Source organism: Zootoca vivipara, chromosome 4 (assembly GCF_963506605.1).
Source record: "Zootoca vivipara chromosome 4, rZooViv1.1, whole genome shotgun sequence".
NCBI classification, from domain to species: domain Eukaryota; kingdom Metazoa; phylum Chordata; class Lepidosauria; order Squamata; family Lacertidae; genus Zootoca; species Zootoca vivipara.
In genome coordinates, this window is record NC_083279.1 from 10612151 (window position 1) to 10634609 (window position 22459).

Here is a 22459-nt window from a genome sequence, read left to right on the forward strand (position 1 = left end):
TCTCCCCCACCCCCAATCTAAGTAGCTTTATGGCATTAGCTGCTTCTTACAATGCGCCACAGATTTTTAAAGCCAGGGATATGTAAAGGAAATAAAGCACAACACAATGAGCTAATCTCTTCACCCTTAAATGACAAACACAGGTTTTGCAGGAAACACTCGTTCTTTTTTATTAACTAGTCATTTTCACTATCAGTATCACTTGTAAGGTTTTTTCACTTCAGACCTGCTAACACAAATGAGCATTTTCCACTGTTACGGTACTTGATATTTATCTGTCTGGGCTGACTTTGAGAGGGAAGGATTAAGTTGGGAGAAGACTAAGTTCTTAATGTTTTAACACATTTGACACCCAGTGTTGGGGGGGTCAAATGTTTTCAAATTAAAAATATAAAACAAATTACTGATCATTCTAGTCCTAGCATAATGCAGACATGCTAGCAACATGCTTACTATTCAGAAGGCTCTATAACTGTTTCCAGTTCATCATTTTGCCACTCACAAGGCAATCCTATGCATGCTCAATGTTTAGGGCTGCAGTCCTAGTTTGCATTATTTAGCAGCTATCTCCAAGCAGTCTGTCCTCATTTCCTCAGGAAGTAAAGGCCTTCTCTGAATGTGCCATCTTCCAGGAAAAAAAAAAGCGTTTCTCATCTCTTAGCAGAGACAAAGTCTGTAACCCTAAATAAATTTCATTGCAAAACATCGTGATTGGCCCCACAGAATTAAATGTAAAAAGGAGCAAAAAAAATGTACTAGAAATCAAATGGATGAAATTATTTTGCAAGGCTGATCAAGCTTTGTTTATCTGTTTTCTTATTTATAATGTTCACCTACAAGTAACAATTTCATTAAAATGAACCACATCTTTCTTGCCAGGATTACTTAATCTGATCCACTGATCCACTAGCCACTATAAGGTAGGCTGGGGTTTTTTTTTAATGTGCCTCATGCTATTTACAGGATAGCAATGAGCTTATTAAGAAAATCTACTGGGTTTACTTCAAAGCTGGCTTTATATTATAATAGCACTGGTGGTGTTTAGGCCATGTGGGAAAGCAGGAGGAAAAATCGACCACCAGCTGCAAAGGAAGCAGGGCCCATGTTGCTAGAATGGCAAAACCTCTCCAGAAAAGAATTCCTTTATGCAAGGCTGGATAATTGTGATATTGGGTCAGCTTAGTTAATGTATTTTGAAATCTGTTGTGACAAGAGCAGGCACCCCTTGTGCCCCAATAATGGCAGTGAGGATTCACCACAGGTGGTTGTTCTCCCAACATCCATCTCCCTTCCCATCATGGTTAAATCCATGAACTGGTCCTTAAGCAACAGGACAGGGCAGCTGTACCTCTCCCTACAACGCTGGGTCTGGTGGGTTATCCTGCTGCAGATCATAGGCTGCAGCAGACCCTTCAAAGGGTCTGAAGGATTCAAGACTCCGCAGACTCTCACATCAGCTGCAATGTTCTACCAGGTGAGCTGGGAAGAGCTAGTCTGAGGGTCTTCGGACTTTGGGGAGTGGCCAGGGCTTAGCAACAGAGCACATCCATTAGTCTGACACAGTATCAGCCAGCTTCCTAAAGCCACTTCCGTGGCTACTCCACCCTCTCAGGGGCAGACAGTACAGCACCATAGTGGTTCTTCTCCCTACCTGGGACAGTCATTTGCAAAACAGTTGTGCTGGGGGCCGGTTGCTCTCCTCTGTGGCAATTATGCCATAGGGATCCTAAAGGCTCCATTTTATCCCCCATGTTTTCAATACAGTACTGTATCCACACAAAACTGCTTGGAGATCCCTGTGGGAGTCCAGCAACAGCTTTTCCTTCTTACCCAATTCTTAGCATCATTACTTAGTCTATTCCTTTTTCTTATGATTTTCTCTGTTTCATTCAAAAATGATCTAAAACTAGTCAACCCCATCAAATGCACATAAAATAAACTTCTGTACGCAGCACTTGTTGGGGCTACACTAGCACTACACCAGTGTCTTCGCTAACACACATTAAGTGTGAACAGCAGATTTACACCAACAGCTCTCTGCACATGCTAAGAGGTCCCCCTTCAGGTGTGCATTCAGCATTACAAATCCACAAATTACGGTATACCTGCTTGATAAATTAGCAGCAAACACAGGTATTGCATGAAGTGTGAGGCTGTTCTAAACAACTCATCAGAAACAAATCACAAAGAATCTGTAGTGTATCTAATGTTAAGAACAGAAGACGCGATCATAGAATCAAAGAGTTGGGAGGGACCGTGAGGATCATGTAGTCCAAACCTCTGCAATGCAGGAATCTTTCGCTCAATGTAGGGCTCGAACCCATGACCCTGAGATGAACAGTCTCATGCTCTACCTAGCTGAGATTCCTGTATTGCAGGGGGTTGGACGAGATTACCTTTGGTGTCCCCTCCAATTCTTTGATTCTAAGATAACTTGCCTAAGAATAGGCCGAAATAAGAATACACACATATTAAGGTAAAACTTAAAGAACTTCAAAGTCACTACAATGTGTATAGGGGCTTGCTTGTACACTGAATTCACTGCAGAGAGAAACCCATTCTTTGTCGGGATGCGCTTTGAAAAGCCAACAGGTTATGGCCAATGACGTTTCGCTTACCATACTGGTTCACATGTCATGCTCACCTAATCGACAAATGATTGGGAATGTTCCACAAGTTTGTGCAGTCCTTGTTCTGCCCCATCTCCCTCATGCGCAGCAGCTTCACCCCTCCCTTCTGTGATTTGCAATATCCAAAGCTTGCCAATGCCATGCAACTTAAGGCTAGCCCTAACCAGGACCGCTTCCAAACCTACATCAAACAAGGATTTCAATTTCAAACAAGGATTTGGAAGCAGTTTGCGAAATCTTTAATAAAATCTGCTGCCTTAGGTCTACTCTGCCTGTGGGTTTGTCGGTCAAGCCCAGGCAAGATGTAATGGATAACAACTCTTGCAAGTGGAAAGTGATCAGGCCAGTCAGGTTAGTTTCAAAGCCATTAGTAACTTGCTGCAAAAAGGCACATTGCTTAAATGAGGGTGTCTTTCCTGATGCCACAAAAGCAAGTTAAAAGAGTAAGTACGTGTATGCTATGTTAGCAAATGCAAACTTGCAACAGCTCTGAGTGAAAAGATTCTATAGGACACCTTTACGCTGAGGTCTGATTTAAAGGTTACCTTTGCTGGGTGGGAGCTGCCTCTCTGGCTGTGTACACACCATGTTTAATGCACATTGAAAGCACATGACCTCCCCCAAAGAAGTCTAGGAACTAAATGCTGGAAATTGTAGCTCTGCAATGGTTAAACTACCGTTTCCAGGATTCAATGAGGTAAGTCATGTGCTTTAAATATACAGCGTGTGTGTGCAGTCTCCAGATCTCAACTCCCCTGAGCCCTGTTTATTCATCCCAATCACGTGGGAGAGTTCAAACTGCTTAGCTACTATCTAGTAAGTCCCCACAGAATCTGGTTTCTGCTGTTTAATGTCAGCAGTACTTCATCCTTCTCATAGGATTTGGACATACGGAGTTTTTTGGTGGTTTGAAATCCCATTGTGATGAATTGGCTCAACCATCAAGAAGGTAATGTTTCAACTGAACCAGAGATAAATAAAAACCGAAGACTACAGTATAAACACACTTCCTAGGAAGTAAGGCCTGCCAAAATTATTGGAATTTATTTTCCGTGTACAGTAATCACAGTTAGGATTAGGATCAGAGTGTAAAGTATCCACAAATTCTCCAAGCCAATAAACCCAAATGAAATCAATGGGATTTGATATACTGGGGTTTTAATATGTATGGCTATTAAATTACAAAATGTATATAATGATCTGCATCCCTTGTCAACTATATAAACATGTTTTGAACTGGTACATATGTAATGTTAATTTGTGCTTCACTCCAGGTAGTAGGAAGGAGTAAAGGGAACACAGGACAGAATTTACCATCAGAAGCTAAAATTAAATTAGCAAAAGAATGGCAATTAAGATCAATACACTCAAGGGAGCAGCAGCAGAGCACACTATATCAAAGAGATGGATATGTGGATATTAATTAATTCATGCAGGAACTCAAATTATAGATATGCTTACAGGTAGGTAGCCGTGTTGGTCTGACGTAGTCGAAACAAAACCAAAAATTTCCTTCCAGTAGCACCTTAGAGACCAACTAAGTTTGTCATTGGTATGAGCTTTTGTGTGCATGCACACTTCTTCAGATAAACTGAAACAGAAGTCACCAGACCATTATATATAGTGAGAGGGTGGGGAGGGGTATTACTCAGAAGGGTGGTGAGAGTGGGTGATTGGCTGATAGGTGTGGTAAACCTGTTGACGACTGCTAACGACTGCAATTGGTCTTACAGGAAAAAGATATGCTGTTATTTACCAATAACCAGATGGAAGTTTGTGGAATTCTAGGACATAAGGCAAATTTCAAATCATATTTTTGCACGAGACTGTCCTCTCTGCTTAATAGTAGTTTTATTATATCAATGTCATTCTTAGGTATCCATACATTGAATTCTAAATTCAAATATAACATCAGTAAATATCACCTAACAACAACTACTACAACTAGTATATTTATATTAAATGTATTTTTGTGTTTTTATACTGTAAACCGCCCAGTGATCCTTGGGCTGAAGGGCTGTTAATTAATTAATTAATTGAATGATTGATTGGATTGATTGATTAAATGTAGGTGCACATAAGCCCCATTAAATTCAGTAGGGCATATACACAAGTTATGTTTGTTAAGCATTACCTCTTCTTTGTTTTCCAAAAAGGCTAATGCAACTATGAGATATAAATCAAAAGGCCAAAGTCTGGCCAGACCAAAGATTCTAAGCATCAATTGATTTTCAGTGCAAGTTATTTAAACACATGGTTAATATTCCCATTAAAATCAATGGAACCGGATCGTGCCCCAAGAGTCAACACGATAACATGCAATAGCAGCCGTACCAATTTCCACATCACTCCCTCTAAGAATCAGTGCATAAATGAAACCTTCATGGTTGCCAACGAATTCTTCTTATACCTGCAGGTGAATACGGCACCTGGCATTTGGAGTACCCTTCCCTATTCCAAACATAATGTATTCTGCTAGCGGCCTCAGGCAACATCCATCACAAGTAAAAGCCAGAAGAAGTGTGCATGCACACGAAAGCTCATACCAATGACAAACTTAGTTGGTCTCTAAGGTGCTACTGGAAGAATTTTTTTTATTTTGTTTCGGGTAAAAGCAAAGAGTGTTAAATACTTCTGGGACAGTTTTTTCAGGCTAGCATGCCTTACCTCAGTGTTCACATCTGTTAGAGATGTATATACTTCACATTTCCCTCACAGTACGTATTACTACGTACTTGAAGTTAAAAATATACTGCCAAGTTCTCTTGAGCTGTGCTTTCTACAAGGAGAGCATTCAGTGCCCACCCAATGAAGGGCACATACCTTCGTAATCAGACTTTTTGCCACACGTATTCTAGCACAATTTCCTGCCTAACAGCAGGACTATCCATTCACATGTCTTGGCAGTCCAGAGCACAATGGGCTACAAGCAGAGAGAGCTGACGCACTGCACAAAACAACTTAGAAAACAAATAGGTGTTGATGTCTCAAGCAAAAGGACAGAGGCGCAAGCTATTCCTGCTCAGTGGTGGCCAGCCTATATGTACAGTACAGACAATTCCTTTCCAAACTAGTCAGATCCCCAGAGGATCATGCAAAAAGGAAATTATGCATAACGCAACTCCATCGCATCCCAAGTACTGTGGCATAGGGCCAATTCACAGAGTACCATCATCCTGATAAAGGTTGTCTCGACCCAAAGCTGTCACTAGAAGAATGAAAAAAAGCTTGCGTTTTAGGTAGCTAGTACTGCAAACGTATGATTCAGGTGCACTGTACAGTGGTGCCTCGCTAGACGAATTTAATTCGTTCCACGGGTCTTTTCTTATAACGAAAAATTCGTCTAGCGAATCCCATAGGAATGCATTGATTTTTTTTTTTGCCCATAGGAACGCATTAATTGAATTTCAATGCATTCCTATGGGAAACCGCGATTCGCTAGATGAATTTTTCGTAAAAACGAATTCGTCTAGCGAGGCAACCTCCGCTCAAAAAATCCTTTCGTTAAGCGGAAATTTCGTTAAGCAGGGCATTCGTTAAGCGAGGCACCACTGTATCTTGCCTTGCCTTGCCCTTTGTCCTTTGCAAGGGGAATGCCCCAGCTACTATTGTTACAATGCATTCCCACGCTTCATGCTCAATTTCCTTCCCATTTGCTATCACAGTGGTTGCTTTCCTCTAAGTCTGCTTTCCGTTATTACTGTTGTTGCTGCTGCTGCTGCTGCTGCTGTTGTTACTCGCATCCGTCTCAAGAGACAATGGAGTGCACCTCTGGGGGTGAACATTAGTAGCACTGGTGACCTACCCAGGGTGCAAACCTGAGCATTGTGTATGGAGGTCCTGGATTGCCCAGACAACAAGATCTCTCTGATGTGGGCCAAAGGAAAGCAGAGCAACACGTTTGGCAACAGCTTGGTTGCAGGATTTTCCGGAAGGAGGCATGTAAGTCCCCATCCAACTGTCTTAGGGACACCACTCTGAATTTGTGTAGGGTTTACTCCTTAGCTTTTTCTTCTCCCAAAGATATCCTGCAAGGCGGTGGAGGTTTAGGACCAGAATTTTCCTTCTCTTATATGGGCTGCCTTCTCAGGTTGATGAGCTCAATCTGCCCCTCACTTCCCTCTACGGCATGTGCCAAAACCTTCTTGATCATTGGACCCACTATTGCTTTTTTCCACTCCATCTGCTGGAGCCTATCTTTGCATGTGGGGGAAATCCCTAACTCACTGAGGGTTTGAGACCCATCAGCTACCCACACCTGGTTTAGCCAGCCAGTTGAAGCCTTTCCTGGTGTGTGGCCGCTGTCACATACTGACAGCTTCTAGGAGTCACAGGTGGGAGCTGAGTGCAAAGTGGGGATCAGAAGTGCTACTCCTCCCCTAACACCCCATACATCATTATTAATCATCATCATCATATCCCTCCCCCAAGGTCCCAGAGCAGGTTACAACATTAAAAAAACAGTATTAAAAACATTTTAAAACAACTTACAATAAAAAAACAAGGTGGGTCCTAAAAATATACACCCCGAGTGTCAAAAGCCAGTTAATGAAGTTCGTCTTCAGAATTGGCCGCAAGCTGTAAAATGAGCATTCCAGACCTACCTCTGTAAGTAGAGAGTTCCACAACTCAGCGACTGTCACAGAGAATGCCCTCTCTTCCAGCCACTACTACACCAAACCTCTGCAGGCAGAGGAACTCCCCTCTGTTGATCTTAGTCCCCAAGAGGGTATGTAGAGAAGGAAGTGTTCTTTCATATATTTGGGGCCTAAGTTGTTTATGGTTTAAAACACTAACATGAGAACCATGAATTGAGCCCAAAACCGAGCTGGCAATCTAGCCCCAAAGTACTAGCGCTACGTGCTTGCTCTTATATCTGCTGAAAGTGGTATTTGCCACGATGCCATGCAAGATGCTGAAACACTCCAAACCAGCCTTCCACAACCTTTAGACCAGGGGTCCCCAGACTTACCGGCGTTTGGGCCGGTTCCCACCGCGCCGATCGCGCAGCGGGCCGGAGGACGTGGGAGCGCGCGCCTGTGCGGGCCGGCGGGCGGGGGAGTGCGCACCTGTGCGCATGGGCACTTACTGGCGTGGCGGCGCGCTTCCAGGGTGGAAAAAGCTCCGAAAATCCATTGTGCGCATGCGTACCAGAAATGACCTCTTCCGGGTTGGGAGAGGCCCATACGCATGCGCACAAAGGATTTTCGGTGGTTTTTTCCCGACCCGGAAGAGCACTGCCGCGCTGCGCGCCATAAGAGCGGGCGGCAGGGGTCGTCGCGGGCCGGATTGGCAGGCCAATTGGGCTGCATCCGGCCCCCGGGCCGTAGTTTGGGGACCCCTGCTTTAGACGTTTTGAACTGCAGTTTCCATCATCCATGACTACTGACCACACTGGCAAAGGTTGGTGGAGGCTATAGAATCCAAAACATCTCGAGGTCACCAGGTTGTGGCTAAGGAAAGTTATTTAAATTATATATTAGATATATGTGAGATATCTTACTTATAGATAATACTAATAAAATTCAAATAAAAACTTAGGTCTTGTTTATTGTTAGGGTGGCACCTTATCTTCATCTTGGACTCGTAGATTTGGTGTTTCAATTTATCTAACAGAGCTTGCATATAACCTCAGCCAGCAAGTTGCACAGTAGTGTCCTCCCTTTACATTCTATCTGAAGTTGGAAGAATTACTGTAAAAAACAATGTCATCCAAGGAGCTACAATTACAGGGGAAATGATAAAGTGATCCACTGGGATGAGTGGGTTAGGATCCAGCAGATCTCTGGCTGAGCAGGGAGATTCTTGGAACAGCTGAGCTACACAGTCTTAACTCCCTCAACCTCGGCTCAGCCAGAGATATGCCAGTGTATCTCCTCCATCCCAGCTTACCTGAGATCCAGTGAATCTTAAACTGGAAAAAGCCCTGAAAATGGGGTGTTCTGGGGTGTGGTGGGACTTTCGTCTGGATTCTAAGCCCTTTCAGCTCAGTCATGTGAACTGGCAACCCGGAATAAATCAAACCAGGAAAAAGGGAAATGTAATTAAAACACTGAAGCTCAACATCAAAAAACCAAGATCACGCCCACTGGTCCCGTCACCTCCTGGCAAACAGAAGGGGAAGAAATGGAGGCAGTGAGAGATTTTACTTTCTTGGGTTCCATGATCACTGCAGATGGTGACAGCAGTCACGAAATTAAAAGACGACTGCTTCTTGGGAGAAAAGCAATGACAAACCTAGACAGCATCTTAAAAAGCAGAGACATCACCTTGCCGACAAAGGTCCGTATGGTTAAAGCTATGGTTTTCCCAGTAGTGATGTATGGAAGTGAGAGCTGGACCATAAAGAAGGCTGATCGCCGAAGGATTGATGCTTTTGAATTATGGTGCTGGAGAAGACTCTTGAGAGTCCCATGGACTGCAAGATCAAACCTATCCATTCTGAAGGAAATCAGCCCTGAGTGCTCACTGGAAGGACACATCTGGAAGCTGAGGCTCCAATACTTTGGCCACCACATGAGAAGACTCCCTGGAAAAGACCCTGATGTTGAGAAAGATTGAGGGCACAAGAGAAGGGGACGACAGAGGACGAGATGGTTGGACAGTGTTCTCGAAGCTACGAACATGAGTTTGACCAAACTGTGGGAGGCAGTGGAAGACAGGAGTACCTGGCGTGCTCTAGTCCATGGGGTAACGAAGAGTCGGACACGACTAAACGACTGAACAACAACAACAACTAAAACACTATTTAAAGGCTTGTTTTTGCTCTACCAGGCTTAGGCCTGGTAGCAACAACCCCACTGCTTAACATAGTTTGGATCTGGTGTAACTCTAAAACTGGCTTATTTTATGGCAAGCTTGCTTTATGCTGGTGTACAATTACTCCTTAAGTATTCCTAAAGGGTTTGTTTTGTTGTTAGTAATTTCAAAAAGGCAGCATTCTAAAATAGAAAAGCAGCCTTTATCAATATCAACCTTCCAGCAGCCTCTCTGAACAAATGAAGGCAATCACAGAGCAACCCTACACATATCTACCCAAAAGTCTCATTGGGTTCAATAACGTTTACTCCCAGAAAACTGGATATATAATTGCAGCTATATTGCACCTAGGAGCCCATTCCGATCAACACTCTGCCATACTAGGAAGTAAATGATAGGACAAATGAGAAGTTAAGCGACTCCTCACTTAACAGATACAAGAAAAATCCCTTGCACGTTTGGAATAACTAAAAATTATGTGCAACGTTGTACAGATGAGCACAACATTTTTCAGTGAAACAAAATTGGAACATTTCTTAAAATTACAGAGATGTTGCACTGCATGGAAGCAACTTGATAAATCTTTAAGTACATGCCCTAAAAACCAGACAAACAGTTACTATTCTGCTTTTGCAATACCGGTTTGTTTGGTAGCCACTAAATACGATATTATAGTTCAACTCTGAAAGCATGCTCAGTCTGAACTCCTTTAATTGAGAAATTAATTTTTTTCTTGAACACAGTGGGTATAGAAGAAAGTGAAATTAACCATAAACTCTGCCTTTCCAAACCCAACTTTCTATTCAGAAGAATCAGAGATTTCCATCCCAACTGCAGCTTTCCCCAATCTCGTAAGTGAGAGTATTCAACATAAATCTTCTCTGTTGCTGCTTGTAGCTAGTTCTTATCAAGTAAACTGACATGTCTCAGCTTTAAAAGCCAGACCTCCTCATTAAATTATTCTGCTGGCTGTGTGTTCTCATTAAAAATGTATATAGATAAGATATCTGCAGTAACTATTACCGTACTAGCCTGGCCATTTCTGTTTTATATAAGGGTTCTACAGTACTGGCAACTTTGAAAATAAAATGACAAGTTTGAAAATAACACTCCAAATCAATCACTGTTATCAAATCATGGAGACGTTCATTTCAATGGGCTACGATTTCCACTGTTCTTTTGTAAAGAAACCGTTGCCTTTTAGAAATTATGGCCATTGCCAAATTTTGGCAGGTAGCTTAATTAAAACAATCACAGGCTTACCTGGGAGTAAGCCCCATTGAACATAGTGGGGCTTATTTCTGATGAAACTGGCACAGGGTTGGGCTGTGAGTTTAAGCTGACATCCGCCCGCCCCCCCCCCTCCCAGGACAGAATGTTTTATTCCATGAACTCCTTTCAAATCTGTCTGTTGCAAAGTTCATTAATCCCCTTCCCAGATACATGGTTCTTGGGATTCATTTAGACATGCAATACTTTTCAGAAACATTGACTGCTTGTTTCCCCACCAAAAAAAATAAAATGTGTCATTTTTCAATATATCTGTCCCATCCCCTATAGAGAGACAGGATCACTTGAATTGCTTCACACTGAATTCTCTTAATAAAACACAAACATCCTACAGAGACTCTTTGTCCAGGGGGGGGGTCCTCTTTTTCTGCCCCTCTAAGCAACACATATGGTATGCAGCATACTGCAGCAAACTATTTAAACATTCAGTAAAAGAAAAGGAGCCTCCTACGTACCTTGTGTTGCTCTGTCTATCTGACACTTAAATCACGCAAACAAAACACTCTAATGCAACAGCGGACCTATCTTTTCGATTGCATCATGACGATGAACAAGTCTCCGGTGAAATAATTACCGCTGCTTATTTTCTCCCGCCTCTCTGGAAGCCGTACGCTTTATCTGGGGATTTTCCTTTTCGATGATGAAGCAAAGGCAGCCCGAACTCTGTTGGTGAACAACTGCAGCCCTTCCTTCCAGCAAAATCCCTCCCAGTCTACTGTAGCCAATCACACAGAAGTTCAGCAGCTCTATTGGTCTTAAACTGGTTGGAATGCATTGACTGACAAGGCAGCGCAGCTTGCTAATGTGCAAAAACAATGCGTCCACGCCAATGAAAAAGGAATCTCCCTGGAAAATGGTGTTTCTTGAGAAGGTAAAATGACACCTCTACAAGAAAACAGAAATGCAAGAAGGCGGTAGGGGAGGAACACCACCAGATGCTAAGGCTGATTTGAGAATGCTTTGAAAGAAAACACATGAGAACATGCACACAAATCCTGAAAGAAATAATTTCATTTTAAAATCAGACTAAAGCGTCAACACCACCAGCTTTTTTTCTCAGAAGCAGTAATGCTGGCATGTACAGGGTTATGGGTAACAGGCTGCCATCTGTTGGTACTGAGATTTGTTCGTGCATATTAATCCAAGTAATGTAACCTTCACTTAAAAAAAGGTTGCCAAAATAAAAGCTGATGAATTTAGACAAGCGGTTTATAATCTCCACATTCAATGTGGAAATTGCATTTTTTCTTAGAATGAGGTTTGCCACAAACAACATACCATAGCATTACCTCATTAATTTAGCTTCTAGATTTGAAAGAGTCCGATGTTATATTTTTTTCAAGTTACATTTTGCGCACTAGAGGCAGGAAAAGACCTGAGAGACTATCTCCATCCCTACAGAATTATTTTTTTGGGGGGCGGGGTGTGTGTTAAGATCAGCAGAGGCCTCCCTCTTGGTGGTTCTGCCACCTTCAAAAGTTCAGGAAGTGGCAGCCCAGCCACAGAGAGGGCACACCTGTGGAACTAGCTCCCCACCGAAGTACAGCTGGCACCTTTGCTGCATAGTTTCCTTTGCATGCTGAGGACGCATCGCTTTACCCTGATGTTTGATAGTTGAGATCCAGAGTTGTATCCAACTAAATTTTACTCAGAGTAGGTCCACTGAAATCAATGGATCTAAGTTAGTCATGCTCATTAATTTCTATTGATGCACTCTGAATTAAAACTACACTGCTGAGCACCTGAATGATGCCTGTGGACATTTTTGTTCCATGGACCAGTTTGTTAACACATGGTCTAGAGCAGGGGTGTCAAACTCAAATTCATCGGGGGCCGCATCAGCAGTTTGGTCACCCTCAAAGGGCCGGTTGTATCTGTAGGATTATGTGTCCACTCTTTATTATCATAAATTATTGTCACTGCATTCAATTATTACTGTTTTTTGTAATAATGTAAGTAATAACTAGCTCTGAAAGCAGAAACCTAGTCAGAATAATGGCAAGTAGATATTCAAATGTACAATTATTGTACAATTTATTGAAAAATGATTTTTGGTAACTGCACTAGGTGGTGGAGGCTCGCTAGGGTTTCATGCAGGAGCTTTGCAGAGCTACTAGTACCTGGAGATGCTGGGGTCCTTCTGCATGCAGGACAGATGTTCTGCCAGTGAGCCACCACCCTTCACCAAAGGGACTGGCTGAGGTTGACTCACTGAAACTGCTCTCCTGGTTCCAGGGTTTAAGTATAAAGCAGAATCCTATGTTTCTGAGGAGAGGGAGAGGGAGAGGGAGAGGGAGAGGGAGAGGGAGAGGGAGAGGGAGAGGGAGAGGGAGAGGGAGAGGAGGGGAGGAAGGAAGGAAGGAAGGAAGGAAGGAAGGAAGGAAGGAAGGAAGGAAGGAGGGAGTGGGAGGGAGAGAGGAAGGAAGGAAAGAGGGGAGAGAAAGAAGAGTAGGAAATAAGGAAGAGAATAAAGAAGGAAAGAAAAAGAAAGAGGGAGAGAAGACGGAAAGGGAGAAAGAAGGAAGGAAGTAGAGGGAAAGAAAGAATAAGAATGAGGGAGAGGAAGAAAGTTGGGAAGGACGGAAGAAAGGAAGGAAGTAAGAAAGAAAGAAAGAAAGAAAGAAAAGAGGGAGCAGGAGGGAGAGAGGAAGGAAAGAGGTGAGAGAAAGAAGAGTAGGAAAGAAGGAATAAAGAAGGAAAGAAAAAGAAAGAGGGAGAGAAGACAGAGATAAAGAAGGAAGGAAGGAGAGGGAAAGAAAGAATAAGAACGAGAGAGAGGAAGAAAGAAAGGGAAGGGGGGGGTCGCCGCCTTGATTCAGCGCCAGAAAAGAGCGCGAAGGGACCCAGGGGCAAAAAGCATTTCCCCGGCCCCAGCTGTTTGTCGGCGCTTTGTTGGCGCGGCGCTTCAGCAGCAAGGTCCCACTGCTGGGTCCCGCTGGCTGGGGCGCTCGGCGGGCCACATGACGAGGTCTGGCGGGCCGGATTTGGCCCCCGGGCCTTGTGTTTGACACCCGTGGTCTAGAGCATCCCTAGTACATTCAGTCACCGAAGTGTAAGCACAAATGTGATTTATTCTAATGGGAACAAAAGGGAAGTCTAACTGAACACATGCAAAGGAGCCATAACTGATGAGGCAAACTTATCTCCTCACTGGGTTCTGTCAAATGGGACTCCCCAGGAGTTGATACTATTGCACATTGCTCAACACACACACACACACACACACAGCCATAAGGCAAGATAGTATGGAGCTGTGCAGTTGGGTATCATCATCGTGGTGATGAAACCCAGTTCTATACTTCATTAACTAAACAGCTAGGTGCTAAAGCAAGTGTTTGGAATTGATGATGAAATGGATGAGGTTGATTAGGCTGAGACTGAATGCAGGCATCATCTGACTGATGCTGATGCTCAAGGGGCATTTTGCTCTATCCCATCAAAGTAGACTTACAGGCCAATGTTGCTTCTGGACCCAATACTGCACCTCGCAGGTGTGCCTTCTGTCACTTACACCCACAATATAGGCTACACACCTTCTTGCTGTCCTCAGATAAGATTCTGCCAACCTACTGAGAACTTAGAGGGAAGCTCTGCTCCACATCCTGTTCAGCTGGTGAAGACGGCCTTCATAGATGAAGCATCCAGACTCTGAAACTCTCTCCTTCAAGAGGCATAGCTAGTGCCTTCTCTCTTAATGTTTAGGAAGATTGTGAAAAGCATCCCATTTTTACGTGTTTTAGTACTACCAGATAGATGATACATTCCCCCAAAGCTAAGTATGATTTGATCTGATTATGACTTGTGTGTTTTGTTTTTAAATTTCAAGTGCAACGCTTTGAGGGTGTTTTGACAAAAAAGGGAGCTTATATATTTTATAAATAAATAAAAAGAGGCACAGCACTCAATCAATCCTTATAATTTATGGTAGGTAGGAGAGTATGAAAGCAGCTCAGTCCATAAAAGGCTTTTAAAGGTTAAAACCAGAACTTTGAATTCAGTCCAGAAGTGAACCAACTGCAAGTGAAACGGTTGCAGAATGGACTGGATATGCTCCCAGCCCCAGTGTTTTGCCCTAGGTTGGGGTTCCCAAACTGTGGCCTGAAAACCTCATTCATTTGGTCCGTGGCATTTCTGTGGATGCATGGTGGAAGATGGAAGGCAACAATCCATCAGTTTAAATATTAAAATTGCATTTTTATTGCTTTTATTTCTTATATTTGATTGCATTAAAATCTGGAACCTATAGAATGCAATATATAAGTAACAAATAAGTAAAAAGACAACAAAATCATACAGCATCTAGCACAGCACATTAAAACGCCTGTGCTCCTGCCAGTGTGTTTGCACTGCACCAACCTCACAGCTGCCTTACCACTCTCTTTCCCATTATGCACCAGCAACTCAGCCAGAGGCAGCCCTGCCATGCTGCCTGCTACAGTCAATATGAATTCCCCAAACACTTATGACATATAGGTCAAGGCCAGGACATAGAATTAGAATTGGGGAGTCCATTCTGATTATAAAGCACAAACAAGCAGGGTCAACGTCAGGTTTAAATCAGTCTTTTCATGCTACTAATGGGCCCCATCCGGTTCTGCCACCTGAGTTCCCATACGGCACATCTCCTTTGTACACTCACTTTGGCTTCCTTATCTCCACAGACATGCCACCTGGCAGCAGGCAGTTATTGCTCAGTGTGTGATCTGAGCCAACAGAAGGCAACCACCAGGTTACATTCCCCAAGAACATCAGGCATTGCCTCTACCATGATGGCCACCTGCTGCATAAGAGAGCCAAGTATCAGCTAAGCTCCCGTAATAAGTACTGCTTCTGGATAAGCATCATGAAAAGAAAGAGGGCACAAAGGCAAGGGAAGTGACTGAAGAATGTAACAGCGGTGGTGGCAGCAGTGTCATGCCACAACTCTGGTGGCATGTGGAATTGGCAATGAGCCCGTCTGAGCTCCCGGTGCTTAGGCAGGTGCCCAACAATGTTGACACTTGACCCATGTCATGTGCTTTGCCAGTGATGACCTAATCCAGCAAGCAGATTGACTCCTGCTGTACTCTGCACCAGCTGAAGCCTCGAAACCAACTTCAAGAGTAATCTTGCATTATGTGCTTTAGTGATACAGCCTTCAGAATCTGACACAAAAGCATTCCAGCCTATCCTGAAGTGCCAAGACCTACAGTAGTTTATGCAAGCCCCCGAGGTTTTAGACCTGAGTGACAAGAGGAGACTGATCCCTATCTGTTATGGGTGTCCCTATCATTTCCACTGAGGTCACAATATCTGTCAATCTTCATTAATTCAATTTAATCTGGACACAGCTTTGGTAAGTAGACATGCATGGAGTCCTTCACTGTGGTCAGCTACACAGTGAGCACTTCACACCACAAGATCTGAAGACTCTTTTAGCCTTTACTGGTTTCAAGGTAAGCCAAAAATGTTTTCTGTGTACAGCCAATAACATCCGGGGGGAGGCACAGCTTCTCCATCCCTGGCTGCAATTTGTTTCTATAATTTTACCTGGCAGATGCCTATGTTGGAGAAGATGGAAGCAGCTCTTCTTTTTTTAAAAAAACAAAAACTTTATTGTAAATTGCAATCAATACAGTTAAAAATAAACTATACATTCATAACTTTGTACAGTTGTCTTTTTTGTTTCCCACATATTTCATCCCTCATATATGCCCCCCACCCCTCCCCTCCCCATGACTTCACAGCCGTGTCTAAACTTATCCCATTCTTCCCTTTTGCTATTCTGCACATCTTAATTCTTATATTTCCAATAGATTCTTAAATACCCGATATTTCCTATTTTCCCTTATTTCATCATTACAATACATGCATTCCCAATGCTATTTTTTTTACAAAATAAAGCCTTTTATATATTGGAGATAACTTGGTTTCTCTATTTTACTTTGTAAATAATTTATAAATGTCTTCCAATTATTTTGCGAATCCTCATTTTTTATATTATTGATTTCGTCATTTTTTTGCCAGGATATAATAATTGAAGAGTTTTTCTTGCCAATCTTCTTTACTCGGGGCGTTTGTGGCCTTCCAATTTTTTGCGATTAAGATCCTCGCGGCAGTTACCGCGTAACTGATGCAGCATCTATCCCTGGGTTTGATATCATCTGGGAGCATACCCAGAAGGAACAGTTTCAGGGATTTCTTAAATGAATATTTCAATATTTTTTTTAATTCTTTATAAATCATGTCCCAATATTCCCTGATTATCTTACAATTCCACCATATGTGTATGTTAGTTCCCACCTCCAACATATATTACTCAGGCCTGAGTACATTTTGGCCAGTTTGACTGGGGTCAAGTGCCATCTATTTTGCATTTTTAGTAGGTTCTCTTTTAAATCATAATTCGGCGTAAAATATTGGTCTCTCTTCCATAAATTTTCCCATTCTTTCATTAATATTGGTTTACCTAATTCTTGGCTCCATTTAATCATATAGTCCTTAGTCATTTCTCCTTCTGTTTTCCATTTTACTATAATTTGATACAGATTTTTTTATAAATTTGTCTTTGTTTATCAATAATATTTCTTCTAATTTAGATCTTTCTCTATTGAATCCTAATTGTTTATCAATTTGTAGCCTTTGATTTACTTGAAAATATTGTAACCAAGTGTTTAAGAGACCCTTTATTTCTGGGTATTCTTTTAATTGCCACTTCCCCTCTTTTTCTATTAATAAATCTTTTCTATGTTGGCCAGAGTGTTTCCATGTTTTTCCTTTTCACCGCAACTAACTCTACCGGTGAGAGCCACCAGGGTGTCTTAGGTTCGAAATATTTCCTGTATTTTTGCCATGTGAAGTACAGGGATTTTCGAATGATGTTATACATAAAAATGTTTCTTTTATCTATTTTTCTTTCATCAAATAATGATGCCATCAAATAATGGAAGCAGCTTTTCTAAGGACAACTCCCAGGGCATAATGAGTGTCACCGTTTGGCAGGTGATGCCCTGACAAATGCCCTGGCCAGAACACCAGGAAGGAAAACAGTCCTCCCCCCTATGAAAAAAAGAGCTCCCAAACAGATCCATTTTTTAAATAACTCTTAAAAGAATGGGAGGATAAGGAGACAGCTGCCTCCTCTCACAAGATGCACATTCTCACCATTTACAGTAATAGGCAAAATGCACAGAAACAGCAAACTCTATGAAAAGAATGTTGTAAACAGGTATATTTGTATGAAAATTAACTACTCTGGATTAACTACTTTCCTGAGGCTAGGCTGATAAGAGAACATCAAGAGGATTCCTTTCAGGAATGCTCAACTATAAATTACCTTCATTTTATTGTTATTTTATTTTGCTTTTTCTTCATTGCCCCATCATCTGCTTTGCGCAATAGTTGCCCGATGAAGAGGAAGTTTGCCACTATTTTGTGACATTTTGGTTGGTCATAATTAGAGGGGTTTTGTCATTATAAGCCACAGAAATTCCATGGCTTATAATGATTGCGCCTTGACATGGAGTTTGGGGGCCACAAGGGATTCTAAATTTGGGCTGTTCCAGAAATATGATCCACTTATTTTTAAGTACCCTAACTTATTTTTTACTCAACCCAATGTGAGCTTGGGTGGGCAGTCAACAATATCTATCTTGCCATTGATAAAATTTCAAAAATGGACAAGCATTTTCCATCAGAGACTGTGCTCAACCCACACCCCAAAATTTAAAAAGTGATCTCTCTCCTTAATGCAGGACTATTTTTGTAGAAGAGCTAGCCTCAGTTCATTTACACTTATGCATGTAGTGCTAGCTAGACCATGGTTCCGCAATATGTACAAGTGCCTTCATTGTAAACAGGCAGAAGCCCATTTTCTTTGAACATCTGGCATTCCGTGTGATTCACTGATAGCCTCTTGAGATACCAGCTTTAAGGATCAGGTTTAGACATGTGGAAAGAAGTAAAAGATGCTGCCTGGCAATGGTTGCATCTTCCTTTGGGTAGGGTGTGTTTGTAGAGTTAAACATTAAATGAGAAAACTATGAGTGTGCAACAAGTTGCAGCTTGGATGAGAATAGGAGAACAAAAGAAAGGAGTTTATGACACATCAGTTCTTCCACAACTTGAAGAATCGCTCTCTTATTTTTCCACATGGCCCTATTAACATATTTAATTAAACAAAGTATTCATTATATCTGAGTTGGGACCTTTCCCCCATGACATACAGCATCTACAACCCCACTACTTTTATGACATATTAAATTAGGAGGCAACCAGGCAGTATAATTATCAGATGCTACAGTGATACTAAATTCACTTATTTCATTTGGAGCTAAGTTAAATTACGATCCACATATTGTTTTCTCCCACTGAATTCAATGGGACTTAGCCTAAGAATATCCAAGGCAAGTCATTTCGGTATGGCTGTTCAGTATTCTCACAACTAGTCAGGAAAAACAACAACAACCCCACATTTCTATAAGAAATGAAGCAATGTGCAGCAGAATCCTTTTCCATGTTTACTCTAAAGTAAGTTCAATTGTGTCCACTTCCTAGTTACTAACTCCCTATGCAGGGACAATATAGCCTTAGTTTTATAGATTTAAGCAACCACTGCAATTCAAAGTTCATTTACTTTGTATGGTCTACCCAAGTCGATGGAACACTGTTAAGTGCCCACCAACATCTCACCACCATATGTTGGTTTTATACATCCTAAAAGTGGCTCCAAGGCACTCATATAGTGCTAATTTTATCCTTTAATATAACATTGCATTTAAGTGTTTATAAAATTATTATAATTAGTTCTGAACTACAAAGGCAAGCTGCAAGTCTAAATGCCACAGCTCAGCAGCTTGAAATACACGGTAATATTTTTCATGGGAATCACAATTCAGTTCAGGTTTTTTAAGGTTCAAAAGTTTTCATATACTTAAAATGTTCTCAAGCTGCCTGTTAAGACAAACGAAACGCATTGAGACAACTGAATCAAAAAAATAATGCTAAAGCAGCAGCTTAAAAGCAACAAGGCAGCACTAGCCAGATACAAAACAAACAAATGTCAGTTTTGCTGCCACTTTTTCCTACATGTTGACAATTGTGCAAAACGTTTAATGCCATTTTTAAAGCATGTTACAATAATTTTAATTTGCAAACTCTCCCTAGGCAACAATCTCCCCTCACTAAATGGGAAGTTTTAATATGAGTTCAGTAGGGGTCAGGCTACACCTTTTTGTTCCAACCCACCAAGATACACCCAGGAAGCAGAGTCCACCATGACCAGTGGTGGATTGGGAGACTGGATAGGGGTGCACATCTTAATAATTGTACAGTACAGCATCTCCTATGACCCCCTTCTACCATGCATGGTTTGAATGGAGTGTGCCACCTTCCCATCCATCTTATAATACACATGAGAATGTAGAATGGCATCCACTGTTTCACATCACTGGTATGTAGCCTTTGGTGCACAATTGTGTCAGGTGTGGGAGCTGCTCCACTAAAACCTACGTGGCTCTCTTCACTGAGTCCAGTGGAGGAGGAGGAGACTGCACCCACAGCACAAATCTAAGCATGTATGCTCAGAAGTAAATCTCAAGTGATTTCAGTGGGATGTAGTCTGAAATTCCATGCAGGCTTTACTGGAAGACTGAAATCCTAAACATAGTTACTTAGGGAGCAAGCACCACTAAACTTACTTCTGAGTAAAAACACACAGGATTGCACTTTAAGTATCAGTGAGCACATGGGACTTGCTTCTGAGTAGGCATAGGACTGCAGCATCTTCACAAATGTAATATTTTCTTGCATTCAAAATACATTATACTGCATAAAATGGGTTTTTTTGAATTGCAAGCCTGCAGAAAAAAGATACAATCCTAATGCAGCCTCAGTGTCTGAAGCCTTGTTTTTATATAAAATTCCTCTGCCTCTGGTGTTGCATTTTCTTTCATCTTTCCCCCTTACAAAGTTGTCCTGGTCACAGATCCTTAACATCCGAGAGAACAACCTATTTTACTGTCTCGGCTTGCGCCAGATCACTTCTGTAAATGCGATGTCCCTACGAATGTTACTTCTTGCACCAATCTCACCAACAGCTACAACTACAGAACCAGGAAACAAAACGTTTAGAAAACACCACCCCACAAAGCACCTTGCAGTCAAGCTCTCTTCCTTGCTTGAAACAACTCAGCCAAACGCAAACATGAACTGCTCGCTGCTGCTGCTACCACCAAAAGCACCAGGGGTTGCCAAATGCTGAGTTAACAAAACTGTGAATCTGCACTGAACCAAAAGTAATAGGGAGTGCGTGGCTTTCTTTCCACACGTTCTCAGTAGCCTGACACTGTTGTACCCTGGACAGATAGGCACGTAACTTTCTTCTTTCCGCAAGAGCAGACGCAGATGCGTCAGATCTTTTAAAAAACTGTTGAAAACCAACGCATTTGTGCCTCATTCAAGCGGATCCCAAGTTACATATGCTACTCATTACTCGGGGAGAGGAGGGGAGGGGAAAGATTTGAAAAAGGCCTGAGTCAGCGGCAGGAGACCTTGGCGTCGTCATTACTGTATTATTATTATTATTATTATTATTATTATTATTATTACTATTATTATTATTATTAGGGGGGAGGGGATTGAAGGAGTAGACCAAGTTGGCACACCCTAAGGGAAAGGGATCTGGCTCCCACCATGGCTTTTAATCTTATCTAAGTCAGAACTACTCCTCCCTCCTCCCTGAGCAGAGAGAGGGAGAGGCGTTCTGCTCCTTTACACGCGCGTCCCCTTGCAAATAACATCTCTCCAACAGCCACGGCGCCTCCTCGGCGCGGGGGAAGCCGGCTAGCCAGGGGTTAAACCCGGCAGCACCTCGGGAGCGAACTGCTTGTGTGAGTGCGCGAGCGTCGGATCCCCGGGAAAAGAGCACGCCAAACGCGTAAAAAAACCCGGGTCTAGAGGGTAAACAGGGCGCCTGGCAACGCCGCGGCTCCTCTTTACGCAGCGAACCTGCGCTCATCTCCATAGCACCCGCTGCGCGCGCGGGCGGTTGGAGAGGCGACGCCGCCGCCTCACTGCGACCCACAGCCCAGCCCTTGTTCCCTACGTGCGTCCCCGCCGCCCCCGAGAGAGAGGCCGGCGTCCTGCCCTCAGCCCGCCGCCCACACCTGGCCACCCACCGCGCGCTCTTGGGAGGAGCCGGCGCGCCTCGCCAAGGTTCCCCTCGCCCTCGCCGCCTCCGCTTCTCCCCTCACCTGCAGCGGAGAGACCGAGCCGCGTCCGCGCGTCTGGGGCTGGGCGCGAAAGGCAGGAACTTGCCAGCTCTGCCGGCGCGGCAGGGGCGGCCGCTGGGGACGGGCTGGCCCGGGCCCACCCCGAAGGGCCGGGCCAAAGCCGGCGCGGCACCGCCTCTTCTCCTCCTCACAGAGCCGCAGCCCCCGCCAGGAGGCAGCGCGCGAGGAGACGCGGGGCGGCGGCGGGAGACGCGGGCGGCTTCCCTGAGCTCGTTGCTCCCCCAGCACCTCTCCGGCCCATGCCCGGGGGTCGCCGCGCGTCCCTGGGAGGCGCACCCGCCTCGGAGCTTTATGGAGCGGCGTCGGGCGGCCTCGGCTTTCAGCTCGCCGGCCCTCCTCTCGCAGCCATGCGCTCCGTCTCAGGGAGGCAGACGCGGGCGAAGCGTGACGTGGGGCGGAAATCGACAGTCCCTCTCGCGGCGCTTCAGGCCTCGCCGCCGCCTCAGTCCTGCGGCTCCGCCAAGGTGAAAGCGGAGGGACTGGGCTGGCTCCCTCTTCGCCTTGCCTTAG

The 22459-nt window shown here is 43.5% G+C and overlaps 1 protein-coding gene across 11 annotated transcripts in view; it reads right to left on the minus strand.

The window, feature by feature from the left end:
- Positions 1-22067, minus strand: part of MBNL2 (muscleblind like splicing regulator 2) — a 77576-nt gene extending 55509 nt beyond the window's left edge. For 3 of the 11 annotated variants that reach the window (XM_035114361.2, XM_035114358.2, XM_035114359.2), the window contains exon 1: positions 21911-22025. The gene's annotated coding sequence lies outside the window, so the exon portion shown is untranslated. Of the gene's footprint in view, positions 1-11134; positions 12545-21835; positions 21858-21910 lie in introns of those variants that run through there. The other 8 variants (XM_035114360.2, XM_035114357.2, XM_035114348.2 and 5 more) reach the window with 7 other exon arrangements.
- Positions 22068-22459: the final 392 nt, after the last annotated feature.